At 29.6% G+C, this 22,366-nt stretch overlaps 1 protein-coding gene across 2 annotated transcripts in view; it reads right to left on the reverse strand.

Moving 5' to 3' along the window:
- The window catches only part of LOC107450287 (5-hydroxytryptamine receptor 2C), a 400,340-nt gene that overhangs the window by 127,640 nt on the left and 250,334 nt on the right, over positions 1-22,366 (reverse strand). For both annotated transcript variants that reach the window (XM_071180097.1, XM_016066045.3), the window contains one exon: positions 4,281-4,368. The gene's annotated coding sequence lies outside the window, so the exon portion shown is untranslated. The remainder of the gene's footprint in view (positions 1-4,280; positions 4,369-22,366) is intronic.

The raw sequence follows: 22,366 nt of genomic DNA on the forward strand, positions 1-22,366 counted from the left end.
TTTTCCACCGAAATCCGATTGACTATTTTGATTTTAAATAAAGTGTTTTATTTTATGAATTGTCGCAAAAATTTTAAGTGTAGATTGGCGGCACTTAAAAACCGCCAAATCTGTAGCGGCGGTGGCGTTAATACGTAAGTACCGAATTTTTATTCCATACTTTTCTGAATCATATTACTTCAAACATTGGAATATACAAGAAGTATACATAAACACATAATGTTATACCATTTAATTTTTCAAAAAAAGTATTTTGAGAACAATTTTTATCAAAAAATTATAAACTAAAAAACGGAAAATAAAGAATTCTTAGGATAAAAAAAACGATTTTAAGAATTCTTAACATTGAAATAAAAACTTTCATATTGTTTCTTTTTTTATTATTCTTATAGTTCTTAATCAGACGTAAAAAACCATTCTGTAGAGAACCATCATCAAATGAAAAAAAAATATTTACAAGCAAATTTTTTATTGTAAAAATCATTGCACTTACCTGATTTATGATTCCCGGAGAATTCCAAAATGATAAGTTCCTTGTTTGAAAACTTTATTCTCAAATAATAGATACATAGTTTATACCTTCATTACTTTTAGATAACATACTACACAGCAAAATTTTATAATTGATATGAATTTGAATATGTAGCTAAAAACAGAATAGCTGAATTCTAGTTGAACTTATTCTTTCAAAACTAAAAAATACTTACCAAGAAAACGATTAAAATTAATTAAGAATCAGCACAAATGGCACTATTTCAAGTAACTTGGATAATTTTTTATTGTTGTTTTCCGAATTATATGGATACAGAAATATATACTATTCTATAACGAAGAAGAATATGCTATAACTATTACAATTCTGTATGTTCTGAATTCATATTTATTCACTGGAATGACGAAAGCAATGTTGACTTCACTTTAATTCGTAATGAATTGAAGACAGAAGAAATGCATTTTACCTTAATACACACATCTGTAACAGTATCCGAAATCGGAAGTCATCAGTTGCAAGTTTGTTGATAATAGAAATTAAAAATTATTGAGGAATTTTTCTTCAAATGTTTGGCGTGTTCTGTTCCTGAAAGATTTACTAATATTCTGGAGATTTTTTTCAAGTTCTTCGGCCTTTTCCTTAGGGAAATTTTGTTTCTTATTTGCTGCTAAAAAATGGCGTCTGATTCAGTCAATGACTTTGATGGAACTAAATGAAAACGTGATAAATTAATGTCTGATATTTACAGGCTCCCGCTAGACGGCGTACTCGAGCGTTGCGATCGCGAATTGTTAACAAGAATGGAAAATCAGACTTTAATGCCACACCTCATTTATGCCCCATATGACGCTATAAAGTTTAAAAATATTTTGAAAAAATTGGCTGGCAAAAGCATGAATAAAAGAAGAAATATTAAAAAAATAGCGGCTAGCAAAAGCATGAATAAAATAAGTTAAACACATAAAGAGATAAATAAAAAAATAAAAAAAAGCAGGCGATAAATATGGAACATCAGAAAGTCGTTGTTTTTTAGAAGGGTTTTTGAATTTGAAGTTTATACCAACCCGTTACGGGTTTTTTTACGTTTTTTCTGTAAGTTTATTTTAACCCGCTACGGGATTTTCTATATTTTATTGAAAGATTCTTATTAACCCGCTACGGGTAATTTAAAGTCGTTACTGAATTCGTTGTGGTGTGAGATAAATGTTTTTTTTTTAATGAAACAAAGAACTATTTCTTAATATAGCTTGATACGTTACAACTCTTTGAATTTCCAACCATACTGTCTTTTACACTTCACTGAATTTCTTCACAGTTCAATGAAATAAACAAGGTTTATTATTATTTTTTAAATTTTTGTTGTTGCTTGGAGCCTCTTTCCTATGGTTTTCGGTTGGTTATATGCGAACGTACGATCTTCAGATTTTCGAGTCACTGTGGTGACATATTCTAAGTCAATTAAAAATTTATGTGGCTATCTTTCCTATATGCCTATCTAACCTCAACCTCCCTCATGAGAAAGTTGTGAGCGAATTATAATGCAAACTCTTCTGCAAGGCAATAAATTCTGATATCTATTTTATAGATATGGAAAATAATATAACTGTGTGTTGGTCATTCTCTATAATTTCTATGCGATGCGCCACCGACAAAGGACGCAGTGACATATCTCATAAAAAATGAAGAAATTCTTAAAATTATTCAGTTACAGCATGGCAGTTTTGGTTTTTTAATCTATGTACTATAAAATATTTACATAAAATCTCGAAAATGTGCAAATAAATAGAAGGAGGAAAGAAAGTGAATTTATGAGTAGACTGATCAATGAATCATAAATGGGAGAATCAGTGTATAATGAATAGACTGATCTGTGAATACATGAAAAGCTATGGTAAAAATCTGTGAATTGTCAAAGATCCTCCTTTATGCATGGATCAATATTTTTGAATTATAAAGACAGTGAATTAAAAGGTGTCAAACTTTGAATTATAAATTGTAAGTAAATTATGACAGATTTGATAAACCAAATTTGCTGTTGATCAGCTTTTAAGTAATGAAAGATTTCCATTTTTAAATCAAAAAATATTTTACTCACGAAACGTTTATGGAATATATTCATTTCAATACAAAGAAAGGAAATTAGCTTGTCAAATTCGAAATTGAGTAAATAAATGAACCTGAAGAAGAAAGGAGCTAGATTAGAGGAGAATTAATCAATCATAAATAGGAGAATTAATGATCAATTAGTTAATCTATGAATAAGTCAATTAGTGTATGAAAGACTCAATGAACTGGCATAAAAATGAACCCAACATTAGGGAGTGTTCATTAATTAATGTCATTGTTTTGAACTCTTTGACGCAAAAGTTTTATTAAACATATTTTTCAAACTTTTTCCCCCTTTAATATCTAATAATTTGGATCAAAATAAGTGAAAAATATTGTATTTCGAATTTTAATAATTTATGGTTTTGAAATAGAGATAGATTGATGGTGCAAATAGAGACATATATTTCGCTTGGCAAATATGGTTTAACTCTTTCCTGACAGAAAATAATTTTTCAAATTTGCACTTATTTGCAGTTTTTTTATATCTAAGAGAAGCAGTAATTCGTTAGTGAAACTTCTTTAATTTACAAAATTAATCATTGATAAATTTTTGAATATGAATAAAAAGAAAAGCTTCGAACTATCTCTTATATTTTATATTTTAGTACTAGGCGACCGGCCTGTGTCAAGGAACTGGGCCTTGCATCGGAAAGGTTCTGGATTCGAATCACGGGCAAGGTATGGATGTTCTTTCATTCCCTGTACTATCTGTTCTTAATGTGGGAGTAACGTTGGCCCACCTAATATGGTACCCTTGAAAGAGTGGCCAATAAATTTGCCATGTAAAATGTCTAAATTGACAAAATGTTAACACAGGTGGGGCATGGGAAATAATAATATTTAAGTACTAATATAATTCAGATAATTTAACAGATTTCTTGTTAAATATGACACTGCTTTTTATAATTAAAAAATACCAGAGTATATTTTTACTTGTCATTAGATTGTCAGAAAAGCGTCAGGATACCAGCAATAATAGGGATACCAGTCCCCAATCTGCATCCAAGGGTTAATATGTTTTATCTTTGTTGATGAGAATAGTATAATCATAAATATTAACAGTACATTAACCAATAATAGTAAGAGCACGTCCTGAAGATTCAGTTTGTAGATCAGGGGGCCATAATGGTTAAGTGTACACAATTTAGAGACCAACAACATGGCGATGTCAATACGGTCAGCATTGCGTACCAACTGACTTTACTTCTCAGACAAGCTGGTACCAATCGATAGAAAGATGAGTGGGCTTCAAGCCAACACCGAAGATAGAACCCCGGTTTTCACTATGAAAGATCAGTACTTTAACCACTGAGTAAAAGTTGCTCATATATTAATCAATATATACCGTTATATTAATAGAAAAAATTCGCTATAACACACTCTGACGTATTTAATGAGTATTTTTGATTATATATATATTTTATGTCAAATGGAAAATGCAAATTTTATGATTAGCAGATTGTTAAACATCTATGCAATATAAAATATTGTCTGCATAAATATTCTACTGATTTATGTTAAATTTATGTGCTCGCAATCAAAAGGTCATATGTACTATAACTATTCTGAATTAAGATTAAGTTATAGCTATACTTATTTTTTCTTTTAAATGAAACCTTTCTATAAGGAAGTATTTATAGCCCCAGAAAGAATTACAAGAAACATTTGTTTTACTTACGTTTAGTGGAATTACATTCTTCTAAGTCACACAGTTCATTCCAATATAGACTACATTCTCTCGGTAAGGCAGCAAAAAAGTTTATTTCCTGTAACAAATACACACAGATTAAGAACAAAACGTTTATTTCGTGCCACGTTCATTTAATGTGTCACTCGGTATTAAGAACATAGAATTTTTACTTTCGTTTTTTTTGTGTGGTTTAATTGCCTTCTTTTTTATTTCTTTTCTTTAGGTTAAAGGATGTATTCTCTTCTCTATTTCAACTTTTATTTGCATGGGAGTGTTGCGTTTGCAAAGATTTGGTTGAAAAAGTACCGGCAGTGTGTATTTTTATGATGTCACTTTCTTTTTTTCTTGACTTCAAGATAAGTGAAACTAAAATTTTAATGCTGTTACTCTTCCTGATAAGCGATGGTTATCTGAAACATTAATTTTTTTCTTTTCAAACGTAAAAACCTTGCTTTTATCTGAATCGTTTCTTTAATTATTTTTTTTTTCTATCTTGTTAACAGTTTTTAGGAAACAAGTTTAATACAAAATCTAGTTTATAATATTCCGAGTTTTATGAGTTTAATTATATAGAGGGATTCAGCGTTGACCAACTTTGAGGTAGGATTAGAAATTCCATAGCAGCCCATAGCCGGATGAGTAATTCTATCTAAATTTATTTTAAGTTCCTGTTTTCTAATATTTCTCTGAAACTGCATACAAACAGGTTCAGAAATAGCTGTTTTATCTTAATTTCCAGATTTGACAGTTTATCTTAATTTACTTCCTTTAAAATACGATAAAAACCGATGCAGATAAGCCAAATCTAATGCGATTGCTTACAATATGTTTTTGTAAAAAATAAAATTACGATAGTGTAAATAACAAAAATTACCAGATAAATGTGTACGAGCAGTCAATCCATCAAGGAGAAGCCCCCCTAGCGGCACACATTGACATTTCCGAGCATAGGTAGCTATGCTATTCTCAGTCCTTATGATGGAGGCCAGCCCTCTAAGAGCGTATAACCTCTGTATTGATTCATGATGCCCGGCTTCTGAGTAGTGGCGTTTCATGTTTCCATGCCACAGGATCGGGGTTCTGTCCTCAGACCGGGCAAGATTTACCCAGTGTTTCATCCTTTCAGTGGGATCAATAAAATGAGGATTAAACACTCCGTATTTTGCTGACTACCCAAAAAAGACGTCTGCTTCTACACCCCAGTGCCTAAGGCCATGAACACTGGGATAGAGACAGTAGTCATTGGTTCACCATGGCTGCCACGTCACTGAGTTTATCTTTAGTTTATGATTGAACTACACTGCCTTTGCTATGAATATATGACAATTACTATCATAGGAGTCGTGGTGGCTCAGAGGATAGAGCGTTTGCCTTCAAATGAGGTGAACCGGATTGAATCTCAGCGATGGCTGGTTGATGGCCGCACCCGGATCGCACCGACCACAGTGCTGATGTAAAATATCCTCAGTTGAAGACGGTTCATGGGTTAGAACCCCCTTGCCATTAGGCTAAACGTGGGTGGGAATCGTGGTTTTCCACTCTATGTAACGCAAATGCTGGTTAATTCTATACAAAATTCTTACATGAAGGCAAAATTTCTCCCAATACTTGATTCAGGAGATCCCTTGTCTTTCGGATTGCCTTCAAAATTACAAGGTTACGGAATTGAACATTGGTAGTCGTAACCTCAAAATTGGGTCGGCTGTTCAACGACGGTTATGAAATAAAAATAAAAATAAAATAAAATAATAACGTTATGTCATGTTTGTTTATTGTTATGTTTGTCATGTTATGTTTTATATTCACAGATGCAGTATGAGTCAGTATTGTGGTCTGGTACTCAAATGTAATAAAATCAATAAAATATGTGACATGTAGAAGATATACACATGTGTGCTAAATCACACGGTACATATCTATACGACTTTTTGTTGATTGTGATAACGTATAAAGTATATTAAACAATAATTTTTCACTCGTTTATAAAATTAAATTTTTTCAATATTTTACCTAAATCAACAATTACATGATTATAAATAACTATAAATAAAATCTTATTCACTAAAAATCACACTAAATATACCATTCAACCTATAAAAATTTCAAAAGAAAAAAAAAGCAAGTTTAAAAAGAAAAAAAACTGTATGTCAAAAGAACACACATTTATGGGCAAAAGAAATAATACGGAAAAATAAACTTAGACGGCAATATTTTTAAACGCAGAAAATTAAAAAAAAAATGTAGTTGAATCAAATGACATGGCTCAAAAAGAGAGAAAAAAAAACCCGAAAAGAAGTTTCTAAGAAGTTTTTACTTTAATGGATTATTGGGAGAAGATATGGGCATTGAAGAACTTGAGGTTTGGAAAAGAAAAATCGCCATTACTCCATTAATTTACCTCACGATGCAAATGCTCCAAATTTTGTTTTGGGAGGAATGATCGACTGCAAGATATGTTTTCTAGCACTTAAATACGAGTTGAAGCGTCTCATTACAGCAAGGTGGAATCGAATTAATAATTTCACCATTAAGAAAAAAAAAAATGAAATGAAAGAAAAAAAAAATGAAAAATGTTGGCTGCATCAACTTGAAATTGATCAAAGAAAGAATTATCTGTCTGCCAAAGATTTCACCATTTTTTTAGTTTCCAATTATAAAAAAAAACAGTGAAATTTTTTACGAGATTTTATTGGGTGTTTGAAAAACTTTTCCTCTGCTTTTAAAAATAATTTGAAATAAATGGATAAAGCAATGTGTTTCGATTATTTCGGTAAAAAGGACATTTAGTGCGTGATTAAAAAAAAATCTTCTTTTAAAATGTGTGGTTTTTTTTCTTAATGCTTCGTTATTGAAATTGAAGTGGATTAAATTTGAAACTTATATCAATTGTAATTATTTCTCTTAATAAGAAATAGAATCGGCTATTAAAAAGTTTTCATGCGCTTAATATTGAGTCAATGCTTCTCATTATGGCAAGGTGGAATTGAATTAGTAATTTAAAAAAAAGTAAAAAAGAAATGAAGGAAAAGGTATTGAGAAATGTAGGTAGCGTCAACTTAAAATTGGTCAGAGAACAAATAATATATCACCCATTCTTTGCATACTGGTCCCTTATTTTTCAGTTTCTTATAAAAATCACTGATTTTTTCAAAGATTTTAATTCTGTGTAATTAAAAGACTTTTTTCTATGTTTAAAAGTATTTCATTTGAATTATTGATATTGATGAGTTTTGTTTCTGATTATTTATGCTTATTGATCTCAAATTAAGTATTTTTGAAATCTTTAAAAAAATGTCACTTATGAAATTGATGCTCCGTTATTGAATCTAAAGTATTTATTCATGAGTTATTAAAAAAATATTTATTCGTGAAAATGCTTTCAAGATTCTAAACCTTTTTTTTTTTAGTTTACAGTTCGAAAATCCTAAATACATTTTTGAAACTTAAATCTGATTCCCAAAATAAGTAATTCTGTATAGTGTTGCGTTGTATTCAATAAAATAATCATATAAAAATTTCTTCTATCACTTAATTGAGGAAATGTTAAAAATGTACTAAAATTTTGTTATAGAAGTTATTTATTTATTAAATAACGCACCAACTAAGAAGTTCATCGAATTTTAAAAAGTTATGTTTTCTTTTTTACCAGCATTTTTGAAAGAACAAAAAAAAAAAAAGCGATGAAATATATCTTTGTTACGAATGTTTCAGTTCTTTATGAATTAGTTTCCTGGCTTTCAGAGCTTCCCAGATTATAAAGTCGATTACAAGTTTATTAATTTTTTGTTAAGCTTTATTTCTTTCATTGTTCCTCAGTACGATTTATTGCGAAACTATTAAAGCTTCCAGAGTATAAACACAACAGTTTCCGTTCCGAAAACTGAATGTTGAGCACTTAAGAGTAGTTGATTCTAGTAATACTTTTAAAAAAATGAAATGAACTTTTATCCTGTTTCTAAATCCAGTAATAGCGTCTGCAGTAAAAGTAGTGTCTTTTTTATAAACACTTCTACTCTCTAATTTTGACTCGTTCTTTCAGAAACGAGGATTGCAAGTTACGAACTTCAAAAGTAATTAAATTTACACTTATTTATCTCACTATATTTATCTTACTATATCATCTTACTATATTTATCTTACTATATTACCTTACTATATTTATCAATTTATGAACAAATTTCTGTTGAAATAGTGTAAGTACGTTCATAGTTTAATAAAAGAAAGCTATTACGCTATTTGTTTTGTAAAATTTGTTTTTGTTAAATAAAAATATTAAAATTTATATTTTATGATTGCTATAATTATATTTTAAACAAAAGTCATTTTGTTAGGCTATTGATTTATGCGGGCAATTTATAAAATATCAGTCTAAATAGTTTAAATGATAAGGTGCTTATCATTTTTTTTGGTTGCAACTTGCGATAACATGACAAATGCCGGAATTAAATAATAAAATAAGAACATGACAGGAACAGTTTTTCTTTTTGTCATTACTGAAGGTTAGTTTGAGTGACCAAGTTCCTTCGAAGTGGGTGACCCCATTTTTTTATGAATAATGTATTGAACTTTTTTTTATTTTAGATAAAATGGTTGAGAGCATAGTAGAAGTGAAAATACCCTTATTTTTCTGTGCAATTGTAGTAAAATTTCAAAAGTAACGTATTTTCAATTCATAAATTAGTTTTATCGAATGTAGCTATTTCACAAAATTGTTTAGAGCAAATTTGTTAAATTGTTAATAGCTTAGAACCATTTTGTTCACAGATGTCTTCGTCCACAGCACTTTTTTAAGTATCTTATTAATTAAAATAAAAGAAAAACGGGATAATACCACATGCATTAGATTCAGAAAAGGTATAAAATAATTGACTCATTTAGAGCCTGATTTTCCAGTGATCCTAATTGCTACAGTTTGAAGTTCTTAAATGCCCCATTGTTTTCTACAGCCTAATCCAGAGTTTGGTGTCATTTACAGGAATCGACAACATCTCCAATTGTTAACGTATAATTACTACTATCTAATCAATTACTTGTAATTGAATGTAATTACAAACACAATTAATCAAGATCTCTGATAAAACGTAAGAATGATTAAATGTAGTCTAAAGATAAAACGATTGCAGGTAATCATGGTTAAATGTTATCGTGATTACGAGTTATCATAATTTGTATGCTATCAAAATGTACGATGACAAAAAGTTACGATTAGCTGTTATAAACCAACAATAACAAATAATATAATATGAGATTACAATACGAATACTTGTACGGTAGGACATACAACTTATAAAAATACATATGTACATATGTATGAATATGCAGAGTTTGCGTGCAATATATGCAGGCAAATGTTTGTAACAATAAGTTTATGTAAGTACATATAATGTTTGTCTGTACGCGGAGTTTCCACATACTATGCACACAAAATATAGGTATTTATGTAGATTGTACGTATGTACTTTCAATATTTGTAATTAAAATAAATTAATCTTGTAGAAAAACTCTTAGTTTTTTTATCCATAAAAGTTGTATTTCAATGGGTAGGTACAATTATAATAGTGTTTTTGTGGTCCCCTAAATAGATTTGCACCAGAAAAAGCTAAGTGAATCCTCATATTGATTTTGCACAGGTCAGATTCAATTCCATCCATCCAAGTATTCCCTCAAAGAACGTTGCAGAATCGAAAATAAATTAATATTGTAGAAAAACTCTTATTATTTTTTTTATCCAGTAAACTTATTTTTTTATCCATAAATGTTGTATTTCAATGGATACCGGTATATGTTGGAATAGCTTGGAACGAAAGGACTGATTGACTTTCAAAACCATAAACAGAAATTTTGCAGTTAAAAAATAGTGACATACCACTTACATCAATAAAGAGAAATATTAAAAATGCCACCAGTAAAAATGATGACGCTAAATTAACTTTAGAGATTAAAAATAAGAAGTAGAAATATTTGGTCCTTAATATCTCAAATTTTCTCAGATCCTCCGCAGTTGCAACATTTTATTTGGTGACTGGACGAGATTGTATCGCCAAATACCTACACAGCATTAATATTTATATACTAGTTGCTTGTGCAGTTTGAACAAACAGAATTTAGCAAAAAGTGCCTTTTGAAAAAAGAAAACTTTTACTATCGATAGAGAGAAGCAGGAGGGATGATGCAGTTGGCGTCCATAGACTGATTTGTTCTTGTTTTAGTGTATTTACTGTTATGAATCTTCTATCACTGTTTCAACTATGAAATAAATGAGAAAATTAAAAAAATTGGATAAATATGACAACCAAAGCTGACATCTTCAGGGGGTACCAGCTCCGGAAGTCATAAAAGCAAAACCTTTTCTATCAAGAGAGCAAGACAAAAGTCTAGAATTGCCCTCTCTGTACCTCAAAGGTTTTGAGTCCAGGAAAAGAATAGAATACACAATATACAATATAAAATACAGAAGAATACAATATAAAATACAGAAGAATACAATATAAAATACAGAAGAATACAATATAAAATACAGAAGCAAATACAGTAGAATAAAAACAAGACAAATACATAAGAATGGTACGAACAAAAGCTAACTTGAAATAAAAATCCAATAACTAGATAACACAATTGACTGCAAGACACAACTAAAATAAAATGAACATAAAAACAACGCCCCCTAACCTGCGCAGTTTAAAGAAAAAATGACAGAAGTTAATGTAATGTTTTTCTTTCACCGCTCCAATCTCATGCATTTGCGATGCATGGAGTTCAATAATCTAGAATCAATTGCTTTTGCATTAATTTTCTTTTTGCTGCTCACGCATTTCTTCATGAGTAACATACTTGCAAAAAATTGAGGTTCATTGTTTAACATTTAAAATGAACACGCATTTTGAATATCTAGTTTGTTTTACTGCATTTCATTTGAAAGATTCATTTTCTGCTTCGGCCAGTTTCTTTAACCCTCATTCAAGCTTTGTCCATGTTTCAAAGACACAGTTCAGAGCCGCGATGGCTCAGGGGAGAGAACGTTCACCTTCCAATGCGGTGAACCGGGGTTCGATCCCTGCGATTGCTGGTCGATACGGCTTGCACCGACCACAGTGCTTACGTGAAATATCCTCAGTGGTAGACAGATCATGGGTTAGAGTCCCTTTGCCATCAGGCTAACCGTGGGAGGTTATCGTGGTCTTCCTCGCCATGTAACGCAAATGCGGGTTAGTTCTATGAAAAAGTCCTCCACGAAGGCAAATTTCTCCCAAAACTCGATCCAAGAGTTCACTTGTCTTCTGGATTGGGTTCAAAAATACAAGGCTACGGAGTTGAACATCACTTGTCGTAAACCCATAAAATTGGGTCGCCTGTTCAACGACGGTCATTAAAAAAAAGGACACAGTTCAAGTTATATCAAAAATAAAATGACGATACGAAATAGTATTTTCTTTTCATTCCCTATTATATTTCGAACTAAGAACCAAGTTTGGCGAAGTCATGAAAGCAATATCTCGAAATAAGCAAAGATAAATGCAAAAGTTATTGTGGATAATTGACTCCAGAGAAATATCAAATGATTATGAGAGCTCCATTGAACCGCGTGGCATGATGATCGATTTCCGATTATCAGCTTCAAGGAGATGAAACATTGGATAAAAGTTCTTTCTTTATCGATGTTGTTATTCTCGCCGAGATAAATAATAATAATAATTGAGATTGGGTACTCAATAAACCCAAGTTGCGGACGGAACTAACAACAAACGAGTTTTGATTTTTCCTTTAGTTATTTTTTTTTCAAAGGATGTTGACAATAGAAAATAAAAATCGATCGATTTTTTGTAAATATTTATTTTTTTCCGTTAAAAAGACAAGTGAGTGTCCTAGAGAGTTTGCTTTAATACAATGTTCTCAACATAATTATTATAGCTTTAATTTTTAAAATTTAATTGATTATTTTGTATACATTTGTTTGAAATAATGGGCAGATGAAAGTTCTAAGTTACTTTTAATAACTAATCGCAATGTGCTTTCATAAAAATTTTTTTTTTGGTTATTTTTTTAAAGATTTTTTTTTAAATGTTTTAAATAAAAATACCTAACTTTCAAAATGCTCTCTTTAACACAATGTTCTATAGATGCTTATAATAATTTATCATTTTAAATTTAATAATTCTTAATTGCTTAGTTGGAGGGGTGAGGGGATGAAGGGTCGAAGTTAATTTTAATAACTAATCAGAGTGCGTTTTTTTATTTGTTATTTTCTTTTGGTTATTTTTTCCTGAAACAATTTGACTTAAGAGAAAAAAGAAACGATTTTTTTTAAAGAATCATTTTTAAAGTTTAATCGTTAGGAGTACGCAGCGTTTTCTTTAAAACAATTTTCTACAAATTAATTATGATTTATTTTTGTAAATTCTAGTTTAATATTTTTTAAATGCGTATTTAAAGAGTTGAGTGGATGAGTAGTCTGAGTTCGTTTTAGTGAATTTAAATAAATTAATTGTCTTTAAAGTTCATCGACTCATATTTCTTACTTTGATCAATTTTTTTATTATTAGTATAATAATGTTAGTACGAGGGTTGCTATTTATATTTCTGGCCTAATAATGAAAAAATAAATATGTAGGATCGAAATTGGTTTTATTGTTTTTCAAAATATTCTCCATGATGATCAATACACTTTTGAATGCGTTTGAACAAATTTTCAAAGCACTTTTTCCAGTCCGATTGAGGTAACTCCAAAACATGCGTTTTGAATGCATCAACCGCTTCTTCGGGGGTCGAAAATCGTTGTCCACGTAATTTATTTTTGATGTGTGGGAATAAGAAGAAGTCATTGGGTGCCAAATCAGGGCTGTACGGCGGATGACCCATCAGTTCGATCTTTCGCTCCGTCAGAAATGCCTTTGTTTGAGTCGATGTGTGAGAGCTCGCATTGTCATGATGAAGAATGATTCGCCTGTTCTTCTGCTTTTTTCGAATTTCTCCGATGACTTCTGGCAAACAAATGGTCGTGTACCATTCAGAATTGACCGTCCTGCGTTGCTCTAACGCCACTGTTGCCACATGACCGTTAATGCCGAAGAAACAGGCAATCATTTGTTTCGATGTGCTTCTTCCTCGAACAACTTTTGTTGGTTTTGCCTCGTCTTGGAAGACCCATACAGTTGATTGCTGTTTTGTTTCCGGCTCATATGCATAGATCCATGATTCGTCACCTGTGTAGATGTTATACACAGCCTTTGATGTACCTTGAACGTATTTTTCCAACATTTCCTTGCACCAATCGACACGAGCCTTTTTTTGAGCGTTTGTCAGATTATGCGGGATCCAACGCGAACAAATTTTTTTTACGCTCAAATGTTCATGCAATATTTTATTGATGCTAGTCATACTAATGTCCAAAGACGCCTCTATCTCACGGTATGTCACATGACGATCTTGCTTTATCAGTTCACGCACAGCATCGATCTTTTCTGGCACAACAACGGATTTTGGACGACCTGCACGGGATTCGTCCTGGATCGAACATCGACCACGATTAAATTCGTTATACCAATTTTTTACAGTGCTGTAGGATGGCGCTTTATCGCTGAATAAAGAATTAAGTTCATCGAAGCACTCTTGTCTTGACAATCCACGTCGAAAGTTATGAAAAATAATGGCACGAAAATGTTCACGATTCAATTCCATTTTTTGAAAGAGAAGAACTTTTCAATTTACTGTCAACAACACAAATGAAGCTATAATGGTAAATCGTCTGCTGAATTTATGTTTAAAAATATCAAACTTTCGATTAAAATCGTCTGCGGTCACCTATCAACACTTACTGTTGCCAAGGCCAGAAATATAAATAACAACTCTCGTATAATACTATTAGAAAAAAAGTAGTATTTTTGGAGAATTTTAATTGTTTCTCAGCGGATATTTTATGAAAAATAGAAGAAATATAAATTTATTCAGGCTTATTTATTCGAAATAAATCTTGAGAAGTGTTGAAAAGAAGTCAAAGTAGTTTATACTGGCTTTATCGTCTGTAAACCATTTCAAAACAATTAGCGAGCTTTACAAAATTAACAGTTGTATAGTTAGACATTTGACGGACATTTATATATGAGTTGGCTAAAAAATCGAAAAATAAATTTCAGTTTTAAGTTTTCTTTGAAATGTATTTATTTTTTAGAAAAAATCATAGTTAGAAACGAGTAAGATTAAATAATTTATTAATTTAGATTTCATTTTATTAAGTTTTAATCAAAGATATTTAAATATTTTATTTCCTATCAAGCATAATCAATAGCTGTGCATCAGATTAAAAGCTTTTAGTTTTTCTTTAAAAAGCAAGGACAAGATTTCTTAAAAAATCAAAATTGCAAGAACTGCTTTATTTGTGTTTTCTATTATGGTAAATGTAATGCCATTTTACAATTTCAAATCTATGATCCATTTTCGGACTGTCCGCATCTTGGCATTTGTATCTTTCACTATGATTTCGAGTGAAACTTTTCTAGGGCTGTTAACCAAATGTTTGTTGTCCAGTGCTTTGGACCCTTCCAAAAATATTCCAAGACTCTCATGTTTTATTCTCACCCTTTAATATCATTGAGAGACGTGGTGGCTCTGGGGAAGAAGCACTCTCCTCCCAATGAGGTGGACCGTTTTTGAATGCTGGTCGAGCGATAGCTGGTCGATACAAATTTCACACCTGGCAAACACAGACCACAGTGCTGACGTAAAATATCCTTAGTTATAGACTGGTCATGGGGTTTGAGTCCCCTTGCTGTCAGGCTAACCGAGGGTTAGTTCCAGCAAAAAGTCCTCCATGAAGGCAAATTTCCCCCATTATTTGTTCCAAGAGTTCCCTTGTTTTCTGGATGTGGTTCAAAATTACAAGACTACAGAGTAGAACATTAGTCGCCTTATACTCAAAATTTGAATTGGTTGTTCAACGATGGTTATAAAATAAAATATCTTTGAGATTCATAGACTTAGCAAAATAAATGAACGATGAATAGTTAAATGAGACTATACAAATAAGAACTTTTTCAAGAAAACTCAGCGTTTAAAAAGGCGTCGCTTACACCCTTCGTATTCTTCATCTGTTTTATAGTTGAAAAAAGTTTATATATATTTAAAAAAATATTGATAACATTAAATGTTTGTATTTAAAGCAATATAAAACTATAAAGTTTATCAACATTTATAGCTAAAAGTAAGGTAAGGAGAAAAGATTTAAAAATAATTAAGACTATGTAATTATCGATAAAAATAAAAATTTAAAAATAATTAGCAATAGTTAAAATTGCTTCATTTAGACTGCTTAAAATATAATTAAGTTTAAAATTTTTGTGGTCGTGTAAATTTTAATATCGAAACGTTCACTTTAATACGAGATTATGATTAAAAGAATTTGTAGTCCAGGAAAGGTTTTTTCTGGTGACGATGCATCACGATATAAAATTTCTTATATCGCCCAGTCCTAATCAATACTGAAGAAATATTTGTTCTGTTTCGCCCAGAGAAACCTAGAATAACTGTTTTTTGTAAATGTATTCGGATCTAAAGTAATTTTCTCTTTATTGGAGATCTGACTGGCAAATTGCTGCCATGTCTTTAAAACAGTAGGATGCTTATCTGGAACAAAAATAATCATGATTTTAATTTTTTTCACTGGTTAGTCTTTAATAGTTAAATAATAAATATTTCTCCTTCAAATAATATTAATGATGTTAAGTATTTTAAATAATATTAAATGAAATTAAGTATTTTTAAGATATTGTATCAGATGATTAGACAGGTAAATATCAAAAATAAAATTATATAATTTAAGTCAAAAGATTATGATTTTATTCATTTATTTACTTTAAAAAAATTATCTTATTTTGATGATATTGGCTATCACTTGTATTAAAACCTTATATATATACATATTTTTTCAAGATAAAGATTTAGACTTATAATTATATGTTTAGATCAACTCAGAGTTCAAATCAAGATCGTTAATCGATTAAAATTGATACTGAATTTTTAATTTAAATTTATTAATGAATACTGAATAGTTTAATACTATAAAACTAATACTGAAACTTTTATTGGAATTTATATTAAGCTATGAATATACTGACATTTTCTTATATGGAAATAATTTAAAAATAATCAAGCTACATATGTAATTGAAATATATTGCAATTGTTGAAATCAAAGTTTCTACAAATGAAAGAAATTTGGATCTTCAGATTGATTATATTTTACCATAGATAGTTGCGAATCAAAAACTCAAACAATTCTATCTTCTACCTACAATTAAAACTTTGGCAACTGCTTCCTTTTAAAACAAGATTACTCAGAACATTTTGCATTTAATTTTGCCGCTGCTAAAAATTTACCCTAAGAATAATTCGTAAACATTTGACTAAGAATAAACTAAAAATTAACTAAAATACTTAAAAAAAAGTCTAAAATATTTTTACCTACAGAAGATAACGGTATCTTCAGTTGCAGAGGCATGCAAAATGTGTAAACAAACACGTTAAGATAATTATGTTTAGCCACAAATGAAAACAAATCAAGAGTTTAAACTAATTAATCATCTAACAAATGTACGCCAAGCATTTTTTCCATTTTTCAAACAACGTTTCTTGGAAAATTCGTAATTTTATCTCGTTATAGAATTTTAAGAATACTATATCAAATGTGTTAGTTTTTGCGAGTTATTACACAAAATAATTAGTTAAAGGCTTAGCATATAATAATAGTTGATTAATTTGAGTTTGTTAGTGATAGCAGAGATCAAACGAACCACTTAGAATAATAGAATAATGCATGCAGCTATCAGTTAAATGATATTACAGTAATTGATTAGTGTTTAGGCAAATTGAATTTAGAAATATATACTAAAAGTCCCACTACTCATTTTCATTTTATTACTGTTACTTCTAAGATAAGTTTATGAACTATTATGAGATACTTTAAGGATAAAAAAACGTGGAAAAATACAATTATAAACCACATTTGAAAAAGGATAGAAAACGTTCTTGGTGAAAAATACTGCCACAAGATTTAGTAAGATGCAGATTCATTGTGGGCAATAAGATGTTGTCGTGCACTGAGATGCTACCAACTAGAAATTCTGGAACTATTTATTCTAAAACAATACTAAGGATTAATTTGATGTAAAAATGCAATGGTTTTGCATTATATTACTTAAAAAAACACTTCATTTAAAATAAAATATATCTTGAAATACTCATTAACGAAAAATATTCGCAACTAAAATATTATATACTTTATTAAGATTGCATGAAAATTAATAACTCACGTAAGTATGTTTAATTGTGAAATTATTTGTTTTTAATAATAATAAACAGAATAAAATAATCTTTTTAAAAATTAAAACATTGTTCGATTATTTACAATATGAATAGTTGATTCATTTGCATAACGAATTAAAGATTTAAAAACAAGGAATTAACCATTCTAATAGTTAAATTTGTCACTTGATCATACAATAAACTATTACTAATTGATCAAAGTATTGATAAGTTGATGAATTAGTAATTCACGTAAGTATGTTTAATTGTGAAATTACTTGTTTCTCATAATAATAAACAGAATAAAAAAATTTTTTTTTAAAAATTAAAACGTTCGATTGTTTATAATATGAATAGTTTATTCGTTTGCATAACGAATTAAAGATTTGAAAACATAGACATAACCATTCTAATAGTTAAAACTATTTGATTATACAATAAACCATAACCAATTGATGAAAGTAACTTTTTGTTACGTACATATCAGCAACAAAAACATAAAATTAAATTTAGAAAAATGAAAACATAAGCTGACGTGCTCGAGTTATGATTTTTATTTATGTAAAAGGCGTAAAATTCTTCATACAATAATGGTTTTTAAGGAAAAATAAACTTATGTGTAATTTCTATTTAAACCAACTAACATCTTCCTCAATCTTCCGAATCAATTAATTTGTATTTAAAATTCCCCTTTAGAAATGACAAATGGTTTAAACGATTTGATTTTCGAACAAATCTAACATAAATGGAAAATGCTTTGTTACGGTACAATTAATTCGCTGTCATCGATATATAAACAGAGATATATTAAGAAAATTAAAACGGAAATCTTTGAGATAAGTTGCGGAACATCCTCATGATATACAAGATCAGCGGATAAAGATAAATGGAAACCCGACTAAAAGATAAATAGATCGATGTTGGAACAAAGATAAAAGTCAAAATCTTAATGATGTAAGAGATCTCGTAGAGTAAGGAAGAGAAAAATAACGTGAACGCTAGTAAATTTTTTTAGATCACAGAAAAACAATTATCTTAACTAATACATACATTTTTTCAAGCGTTATATTTGGATAAAAGCAAAGAACAGAGTGCAGATACATCGGTGGATAGTAATCGTTCTTAATTACATGACGTTATTATAATGCAGCCTGCGAATAAATTATAAAACCACTTTTATTTAAATTACGCGATGTATAACTGTTCTATTTAAAATTTAAATGTACGAAATAAGAACTAACAACACATTTCTAACAATTTGATGTATTCTAACACAAAAACAGGATTTGAAATAACGCATATACTGATTAAGTTAACAAAAACATTGGAAATAGATGAAAAATGTAATGTTAATAAATTATAAGACCACTTCTCTAAAAATAATTAAAATATAAAAATAAATACGCTATTGACCCTCGTTTTTTTCCAATTACATCATTTTTTCGTTGAATTGATAAAGTGATTAAGTTTAATTTTATCCCTTACAAAAGCTACATCGTTTTCGATGGCAGATGAAAACTGTTCATTATTCTCATAAACTTTGTGATATGATCATATATGGCAATGTTACTTTTAAGAAGTAACGAGTAAAAGTACAAGTATTTTTAAAAAAAGTAACGAGTAGAAAGTAAAAAGTTCTTATTTTAAAAAGTAACGAGTAAAAAGTACAAGTAAAAGTACTAATACTAAACAAAAATAGTAACGATTTAAAAGTATATTTCTAGGAAATCGAAAATTCAAAAAAATAACCTAAAATTTTATTGAATAATATTCTTATGTTCTTTGATGTTTTTGCAAAATTGTTGTTATTTATTTAATTATTTTTAATTTTGAAAGTTATGGACATTAATTTATTTTTAAATTCGGAAGAATATTATAATATAACTAGACTATATAACTAGACTATAATACAACTAGACTATGACTATATATAACAAAAAATAATGCTCGTTATTTCTTATTTCTCGTTAGAGCCTTTTTGAAGACGCAGTTAAGTAGTGCAACTTTTTGAAACAATTTTTCGATCCTATTTCATGGAAAACATAATTTCCAGAATCAAAAGACATGGGTAAAGAAACATCCTTTCTTCGCGGCATTAAAAATTAACTTAAAATTAAAAGCCGTCATATTTATGGAAATACTATCAATACCTCGAAAGTTTATATTTTTCATTAAGATTCTCTGAAAAAGGTCTAAGAATTTTTCTTTCGTAAAATACTTACAAAGTATCATTTTTCTATTTTTTTATAGATTCCCTGGAAATTTTATTTTTTTCAAGAAAACCACTCTCTTTCCTGTGTTTCTAGCTGTTATAATATATTAATATAGATATATCAAGAGAAAGAGTGTTTAAAAAGAGTTTTCAATAAAATTCTTGACAGACAAAAGCTTTAAAATTTTCCTGACGATTTGAACAAAGTTCTTTTAAAATGCCAAGCAGAGCTGAAAGCAACTTTTTCCCTCAACAAATCATATATGAAAAAACATACAGACGATTTTTTTTCAACCAGCAGAATTAGAAGTGAAACGAAGAGGAAAAAATTCATTTCATCACTCATACGAAGTAAAAACTTTCTTGACACTCCTAACTGGAGGATAAAAGATATGAAAAGAGACAGCACATCCAAAGTTTGATTTTTTTTTATTCGCAGAGATCTTTAGTGGCTGAGACATTATCTAAGTTGTCACGGCACATTTCACTAATCGATACATTTTCCAATTTCTTTTTTAAATAATAAAATAATATTCTTTTTTTTCGATAATACATGTACTCAGAATGATTAGAAATTTAATAAATTATACAGGCAAAAAACCCTTTATCGATAACCTTTTACTTTTAAATGTATTTTTGTTCGAATTCAAGTATTAATTTAGAATAAAAGCGCTTTTTTTTCTAAAGAAATGAAACTCCAAAAATTACTTTCTTACTTATGGAAAAAGAATTTCGTTAAGTTTGTTAATAATTCAGTATGATGTAATGGGATTCGAATAAATCATACTCCCTCCAGAAATCTGATTTCGGATTTTTTGACATCTTATATATGTTACCTATGAGGTAGGTTAGAACATTTTGCTGCTTGGAATTTTCACCATGTGTAGAAATATGAGTAACTAATTCTAAACCTTAATAGAAATTGACCACTAGATATGATAGCAATTTGCATTACAAAAATTTTTCAATGGACAAAATATATTATAGAACACTTCAATATTATTAAATTTCAAATTTTATAATTTATTAATTATCTGCTAGATTTACTTATAAGAAGAAATTATAAATTAAATATTATAGAATCTTTAATTATGGGCGGCATCTTTGGATGCCGCCCATATTATGCACTGTCCCGCTTTGCGCAGGTGTTCTCTAGCCAAGCGATATTGTGAAGCCCGAGACCTTTTGAATTAATGGACTCATGTTACTGCATTATGTTTACCATCTTTTAGTGCATTTTACTTTTCTTATTGTGCTGTAACTACTGTCCAATAAATTTGCCATTGGAAATTAAAAAAAATATTATAGAATCTGATCAGAAAATATCCCCATCTCTAAAATTAAACATACATTTTTCTAGTTGAAACCTCTTACATTAGACCTCTCATCTCCGCCTTATTTGGGTCCTTCTATAAATACAGTGAGCAAAATAAAAAAACGTGAAAACCTTGCATAACCTTTGATCTAATGATCGAATTTTCACCTACTGGGACTATCTTAATGGTTCGTAGGATTAACCTTAAATATAAAAATTAATTAGTGCAGACCATATTTCAAGTTTGAAATAAGATTCAAAATCATACGTCATATGAGTGAACATGTTTTTTTCCTGCGGATTTAAATCCTCGAGAATAGCAGCCGTCTGGAGTTTTTGTTCACGATTATAAAACTTGTTTATGCAAACATAATTTCACATAAAAAAAAGTTTTTAAGTAAAAAATAATTTTTTAATGATATTTTAAGATTTAACTACTGGTATCGGCCCCCTGTTTGCTCATCCCACCCCACGAAACCGGAAAAATAATAATTATGTTTTTAAAAAGCAACTACTGTATTAAAAATTCATAACTTTATTAAAACACAAGCATAAATTGCAGAAATTGGAGCTGTTACTGTTAAGCTGTTAAATGACCTAACTATTTGGAAGTTAAATTGATATAAATGGTATACAAGAGATAAACTTGCAGAAACTAATCATTAATTATGCTTTAAAAATAATTATTATATAGCATTCAGACTTCTTTGAAAATAAAAAAAGATGCTGACACTCATTCATGGAGGGCTTTGTGACCCAACAGATTTACCGTGGTCACGATTTACTACATGGTGAGTCTTCGGCTGGATGGATTAGAACTCCCGTTCTCATGAACGTGAGTTCAGTACCCTGCTAAACAGGCAATATCGGCCCAACTTTTCAATTCTTCTCAACTTATAGAGTTCAGTTTGGCTATGCTTTTCGTGGTATACGCCAGAGAAAAAACTTCATTCAGAAATTTGCTAACACATGTACGTTGTCAACGCTCGCCATGTCAAAGATACGCATATATATATAGCAAAAAAAAAAGCTTTAGCCAATCTTTTTATGTTATTTCTTTAGCTCAATTCTCCTTCGTAATCAAAATTAAACACTTTCTCACGGTTTATTAATCGCATCGTGCCTTTTTATTCTATAATTTTGAGTTATTCGGCTTCTTGGTCGCCATGTGACGATTACTTGATAAAAATGTATATTTCGCTTCGGTTTATTTCTCCTGCACGACCACACTGCTATATATATATATATATATATA

Source organism: Parasteatoda tepidariorum, chromosome 4 (genome assembly GCF_043381705.1).
Source record: "Parasteatoda tepidariorum isolate YZ-2023 chromosome 4, CAS_Ptep_4.0, whole genome shotgun sequence".
NCBI classification, from domain to species: Eukaryota; Metazoa; Arthropoda; class Arachnida; order Araneae; family Theridiidae; genus Parasteatoda; species Parasteatoda tepidariorum.